A 7,751-nucleotide genomic window follows, 5' to 3' on the forward strand; every position below is an offset into this window, starting at 1 on the left:
AACCTAGATAATGTTTTTAATCCACTTCTGTTACTCTGTGTCTTTTTTTCTGGGAAATTGAGACCGTTGATATGGAGAGAAATCAATAACTGATGATTGTTAATATCTGTTATGTTATGTTGTTGTTGCTGCTGCTGCTGCAATGGTGGCCACTGTGGCAGTGATGTATGTTTCCCTCCTTTTGATTTTGCTGGTGTGAGATTATGTATTTCCTGTGTTTTCATGGGTGTAGTTAACCTCTTGGGATAGAATTTTCCTTCTAGCACATTCTATAGGGATTTATAGATAGATATTGTTTGAATTTGACTTTATCATTGAAATTTTTTATTTTCTCCATGTATGGTGTTTGAAAGTTTTGCTGGGTATAATAATTGGAGTTAGCATCTGTGGTCTCTATGACTCTGCAACACATCTGCCCAAGCCTTTCTGGGTTTATAGGCATATCCTTCTTTATAAAAATTTTCTTGTATGATTTTGTTGAAAATATCTTCTGGGCCTTGTAGTGGGGTTTTCTCCTTCATATATTTCTATTTTTCTTAGGTTTGATCTTTTCATAGTGCCCCAGATTTTCTAAATGTTTTATATCAGGAATTTTATAGATTTAACATTTTCTTTGACTGATACATGTATTTCTTGTATCATATGTTCAATGTCTGAGGTTCTTTTATCTCTTGTATTTTGTTGGTGAAGCTTGTCTCTGCAGTTCTTGTTAGAGTTCCTAGAAGTTTTATTTCCACAATTTTCTCATGTTTTTTATTTATTGATTTCTCAATGCCCATTTTCACATCTTGTACAGTTTCATTCATTTCCTTTAACTGTTTTTTCTTGTTTTCCTTTAATGTATTTATTTCTTCCAGTTTTTTATTGTTTGTTTGTTTGTTTGTGGTTTATAGTTTTCTGGATATCTTTAAAAGAAAATTTAAAAAGATATTTCTGGACAGATATTTAGCGAACATTTCACCCAATCAGACTACAGAATGTGAAAATAATTTTACTTCATTTTAACTTCATATCTGGTAGAAGAATACTGTCCAAAATTTATAAAGAACTGAAGAAGCTAGATATCAAAAAAACAAATAATCCATTTTTCAGATCTTTTTCTTCTGTTTCAGCTATTGTGGAACATCCAGGGTGTGCTGTTGTAAATGGCTTGGCTCAGGTGGAGACATACTGTCCTGGTTTTATTAATTTTGTTCTATATTGTCATCTAGGCATTTGAATTTGGGGTGAATATAGGTCTGGGTGCTGATTTCTGCATTTGTCTTTGTTGAATGGCTGACTTCTTCTTTAATTTATGTTTCCTTTCTGGATTTTCAGTGTTTTAACTGTTTTAATGGCCTGCTTGGCTCATGTGTTTATGGGTAGTGCTTGGTAATGTTGGAGGCTGGGGCAGAGGGAGGCTGGGAAGTGGGTGGTAGGATCCACAGCAGTCATGGGTAAAGAGATGGGGAAGATACAGCTGCTATTCTGTTGTGGCACTGGTGGTGAAACCAAGGATTAGGTCTAGGGAAACAGAGAAAGACAAAAAGGTCTACAGGCAGACTACCTGGTTTTCTGTGAGGCTTATTCTAACACATTCTCCAACAGGCAATGTGTGAGAGATAGCACACTCTGAATTCAGAGGGCAGGCTCACATGGTAAAGACTTAGACATTGCCAAGATTCTCTGTAGTATCTATGGCACAGACTTTTCTTCTCTCGAAAACTTTAGTTTCCGTTCTTAAAACCTTCAGAGAATTGGACAAAGTGCACCAACACCAGGGAAGGTAATTTACTTTACTTTGATTGTACCTCTTAATCCCTAGAACAAATATCTTCTTGGCTATGTCTACACAAGTGTTTGATCAAGCAACTGGAGATGCTAGCCTAGCCAAGTTGACAATTACCATTGAACATTGTACACAAAGATGGATCCCAGAAAAAAAATTATATGTAAGCTACCTTTTTCAATACATTTCTGCTTTTCTTAATTAAAAAATACATGAGAATGACAAAGTTTGAGAATTTGTGCATTTGTTAAGCAAAATAAGTATTTTTCTCATAAAATGGCTACTTTTGAAAAATTCATATAAGTTTAAAAATTAAGAGACTAGAAAATGCTTGTGCTTGATTTAAACATCAAAATATTTTCTGCATATTTGGTTTTGAGAGAATTGTTCATGGGAGAACAGTTTTTCAGAGAGTTCTAGAATTTCAGCTCTGAGAAATCTTGGGTATTTCTGAGAGGCCCCATGTGTCACACATGGGTGCACCAGACTCAGAAAGGACCTCCACATTACACTAGTGACAACAGGCAGGAGGAGCATCCATTAGGCTTGTTATCCAATCTTATTACAGCAGGAAGAAGACAAATAAACATGTGCAAAACCCACATTTCTCACTACTTGGTTGTGTGAACAGTATCTTGGCCAGCTGTCAACCAGATGTCAGTCCTCCTCAAAAGGACTGCATGAGTTGACAAGGCTTGCAGGGCATAGGGAGTCACTGGCCCATGGAATGGGGCAAGACTGGAGCACTCTGAGCTAACTGGTAGAAAGAACAGAGAAAGGAAATAAGAGAAAGAAAATGAATTGTGTGTTAAGGGACAATATCCTTGATGTGATCAGAAGGCCAAAGTTAAGAGGACAGAGGACATGTTCTCAATTCCCAATTTGCCTTTCTTCAGCTTCAAACTTGCCTCCGTGACTTCAGTCCCCTCTTCTAAATGAAGGGGAAAGTGCTTAGTTATATAAAGGTAGGGAAATCAAAAGACCAAGTTCTAAAGGCTATCTTTGTCACTTAGAAACAGTCTGTCTTGAAGCAGTACATGGAGACTCTCAAGTGCCTGCCCACAAAGGGGAATTAAACCTCTGCCTAGGATTTGTGAAGTGCCAGACCCAACATTGGTGTTCTAAAGTGGTGACCAGCTATGATTCTCCCCTTATGTCCTCCTCATCTTCTCCACAATGACATCCCAGAGGTCTCAGCTTCCTCCTTACCCATTCTGACTCTTCCTGCTCCTTCTGCAGCTCTCCCCTTTAAGCAGGCACTCAGTAGCTGTTCCTGGAGGCATCCCTGAGTATCAAGGGCTCTGCTGAGCTTCTCCTCCTGGAACCAGCATGTTTCCCCTAAAGCTACAGCCCCAGCTGCAGTCTAGAGGTGGTCCTTGCCCGCAGAAGAACTATCAAAGCTTCTCCTTGAAGCCTTGCTGTATTATTTCCACTCCCAGCTCCAGCTCTGAGAACCTTTGCCAAGTCTGCATGGTGAGAAAGCTAGGAGCCTTGCTAGGAGGTATGGGGTGGAAGCCTCAGAGTGGCTCCCAACAGCTAGTGCTGCTGAAATATTGATGATTTCCCTCCCACGCTTTGGAATCCAGGTGTGGCTGCCTTTGTGTGTCTCTCCCTAATAGCAACAGGGCCCAAAGAACACTTCCATTGTTGAGGTACCAGTGAGGTAAGGCCTCTTAAAATGTCTTCCCAGGCTCTGTAATCCAGTGTGAAGCTGGTCTGTAGGGCTTGGTCCATCTCACCACAGGAGATTTGCCTAGTGGAAGCTGAGGCAGAGACCATGAGCTTTCTCTGGCAGAAGCTTCACGGTGTGATGTGGGGTCTGGGAAGAAACTGATTGTAATCTGGGTGTCTGAGGCTGGGGACTCACTGTGTGAGTCACACTCAAGTCTGAGCTCATCCAGGCTTCGTGAGTTTGTAGCACTGCTCATAAAGCGAATGCTTGAGTTACAGACTAGGAGGGCTGTCTGGCAGCTCTCTGTTGCTGGAGATCCGGAACAGCCACACTGCTCGTGCTCACTGTCCAACACCTTTGGTTTCCTTTTTGAAGTCTAAGGCTCTCATTCTGATTCCTTCCCTCTTTAGCTTTCTGTCCCTGCTCTCTAGCTGAGCAAGAAGATAGGGTGTCAGGTCCTAAGCATGTTAGTGCTACACCTCCAGATCCCAAGTATATGAACAATCAAAATGCCCTCTATCTATTCCCTAGGGGACACAACACACCAAGGCCTAAACCCACCAAAAAAATCTTGAACCCCAGCATGCTATGGCCCCATCTGTAGCTCCCAATCCCTTCTCTACTCGATAGATGTGGAAACCACACCCCATCACCCCACAGGTACTTAAGAATTCACCCACCTTTCTTCCCAGCTGAGCGACAGGAGGTAATCCTGCCAGAAAACAGAAACTGACTCTCATAGTAACTACCTCCCCAGGCATCTTTTAGCATCCCTTTATTGTTTAAGGGAAGTACTGAAGACCAAGAGGAATTAGGAGACTTCCCAAGACCCCACATTGTATGTGTATATAACACACCCATGACACTGGCCTTTCCACTTCCCTTCATGGCTACGTCCATGCAAGTATCTCCTTGGCCTGAGATCTCACCAAGCTCGTCTGGCTTAGTTTTTGCCCAGCTTCCTAATAAATTAGGTGCCAACTGTTCTTTTGGCTTAGTGGATCACATTCCAACTGCACTTTCCAAGATAGAGCGAAACACTCTCAAGCTATTCAAACTCTGTCTCCCTTCGATCCCCTTTGAGCTCAATTATAAATTCCCAATGTACTTACTCTTGGTGATCCCCAAGGAGGGGCCAGTCCTGACTGAATAAAATGCTGCAACATACAGCAGGCTAAACCTCAGTATTATCTGGGTAAGCCTAGCTCTTTCTGTTGGTTCTGGGGTTAGAAGAAAGATGGCAAGACACAGTAGGGGAAATGTAGCAGAAGAAGATATTGGAGTGTTTGAGTCAAACAAGAGAAAACACATCTTAGGTGAGTGTTTTGATATGGCGGAATCCCTGCAAAAGCTACCTGGCTTCTTTGAGCTCCTATCTGCTTTGCTAGGAAATATGGATGCTGATCATTGCCTCTCAGGATTACTGTGAAGACTTGGGAAACGCTAGTGACGTGTCTGTTCTAAGCTAGAATTCTATTCGGTAGGTTTTGCCCACTGACTCCCTGGTTTTACCTACCTCTAAACTGGAGTATGTGTGTATATATGTGTATAAATATATTCATATATATATATATAGTCCAGACTCAGTGGTAGGAGAACAAATGGCCTCTGCATAAGGTCAAACAGCTTGGAGACAAGAGCCTTCCCTCCAAATCAGACAACCTTTCTTCTGCCTGCCATCTGCAACATTCCCTGATACAAATCCTCAACATCTTTGCTTTTCAATGCCATCAGTTGAAAAGCATACACTTACTGTGTCCCTCTTAAACAAACTAGACACTGTCTTACAGTTTATGTTGCTATAACAAAGTGGGTAAGGATGGGTGTGGGGTAAAGAAAGGAAGTTTATTCAGCTCATGGTTCTGAAGGATTGAGGACATGACAGCCTTCTGCTTGGCTCTGGTGAGACCTCCTGCTGGATGGCATCACAATGGTGGAATTGTATGTGGAAGAGAATGAGAAGCATTGTGGAATGGCACTTCCTGGGAGGTGTTTACCTCCTGAATGATAACCATTTTTATAAAAACTAACCCACCTCATGAGAACATTAATATTTTCCAAGGGTGAGCCCTGTGGCCCCATTACTTTCCACTAGACTCCACCTCTCAAATAATCCAGTACACAGCAGTGCCGCCCTAGGGACTAAGCTTCCAGAGATGCATCTAAACCATAGCAGGAACCATGCATCAGGAGGAAGCAGTGGTTACCCACAATAATTCTCAAAGAGTATAAGGATGTTGTAAAATACCGTTCCCTGGCTGAGTAAGTTATGACACACTGGGCTGAAGATTTCTTCATGCAGGACTCCAAGCCTTCCATCTGCCAGGACGCATTGGCCTATCCAAAACTGGAATATGTGTGCTACATCTCCCAAGAATATGACATCGGGCAGACATTTTGGAAACCATATGATGAACTTGGTGTTCCATTCAGTAGAAAAGGGCCTCTCTCAGCTTCCACAACACAGAAGAGGAAACACTTCACTTTCTCATCATCTTCACTCAGCATGCAATGCAAGAGAAAGATGATGGACCCTGATTCACACAAGGGAGTAGGTAAGGACTAACAGCTGTGGTTGTCCTCTTAGCTCTGCATTCCTGGTGTGGGCACACTCTCTTACACATGCACACACACATTCTCTCTCCCTCCCTCTCCTAACACACACAGAGATTAAAATACAAATCTTGAGCCAGATCATGATGTCATCAAGTGAAAGTACTATGGAAAGGCCCAAAGAGGCCCAGAGCTTAGAAATGTTACCCACAGGGCTTCTAAAGGGCTATGAGGCAGCGAACAAAAGTAGCTAGCTTTTGTCTCTTCATTTCATTTTTTTTCAATTATGTAAGCAGTGGGAGTCACAAAAGGTAGAACCTAGTGTGATGGCTTGAGATGCAGAGCCGATTACAGCCACGTGTACCAATTCAGCAGTGTTCTGAGCAAGAGCAAGCAGGCTCTGCACCTTGTGGGGTGGGGAGAATTCTCAGGAAGCCTTTGCCTGTGGGAGCAGTGTGGGCCACGTCACAGCTCTGCACTTCCATACAAGCTGGCTATTGACCTCTGTGAGCTTTCTATGCTAGAACAAACACCCAAGAACATGGACTTGTAAAAAGAAGAGACAAAGGTCTGTTTATTCTGGCCCATGGCTTAGAACATGTGCCTTCCATTCCCTGTCAGTGGAGCCCTTTGCCTTTGGGCTAGTGAGTTAAGGGGGGAGCATAAGAAGGACATATAAATGTCACTCATCTCATGACTAGGAAGCAAAGCTTTGAAGGGACTAGCATCATCCTAGCTCACTCAAGGGCATATTCCCTACTAAGCCCTGTCTTTTGATAGTTTTGCAACCTTCTAACAAGGGCAATCTAGAAACCTGCCTCCCGACATGTGAATATTTAGGAGATGTTTCTGTTTTGATCTCTTGCTAGTTCCATTCAAAGACTGGGAGGCTTCCACCCTTCATTTTGTTTCATGTGTGAATCACATGAAGAATCAGCCTCCATCCTAAAGCAGGGTATGATCTATTTCTCTTGTTTCTTCTTTATCCTCTGGCTCTACCACCACCACCAAATAAACATGCTATACATAAATGTCACAACCAAGGCACAATTTACCGGAGGAGTCCACAAGACAGTGTTGAGAATTTACGTGACACGCCATCCTCCTCGAAGGGCTTTCTTGATGTTTCTTATCTCACCCAGGCAGGCCTTGATTATGCTGTGTTTTCTCTGGAACATACCCCCCCACACACACACATACCTCAGAATATACTCATGTATGGAGTCTGAAGTCAAGCTAGCTCTGGTCTTTTATTAGTAGATTAAAGGCCGGGCTGGAGGATGCAGGCAAGTAGACAGCTCAAAGTCATTGAGCTTGGGATCACAGAGACGGTTTAAATCCTGGGTTTGCAACTTCCCAGTGGAGGAATCTTGTTCAAGTCACTTTGCTTTTACTGGACTCAATTTCCTTTTGAAGATGAAACTAACAACCCATTTTGTCTGGTCGTTTTGTGGACAGGATCAAAGAGGAGGCAGGGAGCCTGCCATGTGGCAACAAGAAGCCACTTGGTGAATGCAGTGACAGTGACTCCAAGAGGAACTGAGAAGTGTCTAAAGCCAGATGGTGACTGTTACAAAAGGAGGTGGGGGGACAGGTGCATGAGCCAGTATGTCTCAGCATAGACTGGGGCTGCTCTGGAGTGAAGGCAAGCCATGACAGGTCTCCATTAAAGAGATTAAGTGCTTGGCCTTGCATGAAGCTCTGGGTGCCACTCACAATGCAGCCTGACAGCTGAGCATCAGGGACTGCTGTGGAAAT

The sequence above is a fragment of the Mastomys coucha genome, unplaced genomic scaffold (assembly GCF_008632895.1).
Source record: "Mastomys coucha isolate ucsf_1 unplaced genomic scaffold, UCSF_Mcou_1 pScaffold21, whole genome shotgun sequence".
Lineage (NCBI taxonomy): Eukaryota > Metazoa > Chordata > Mammalia > Rodentia > Muridae > Mastomys > Mastomys coucha.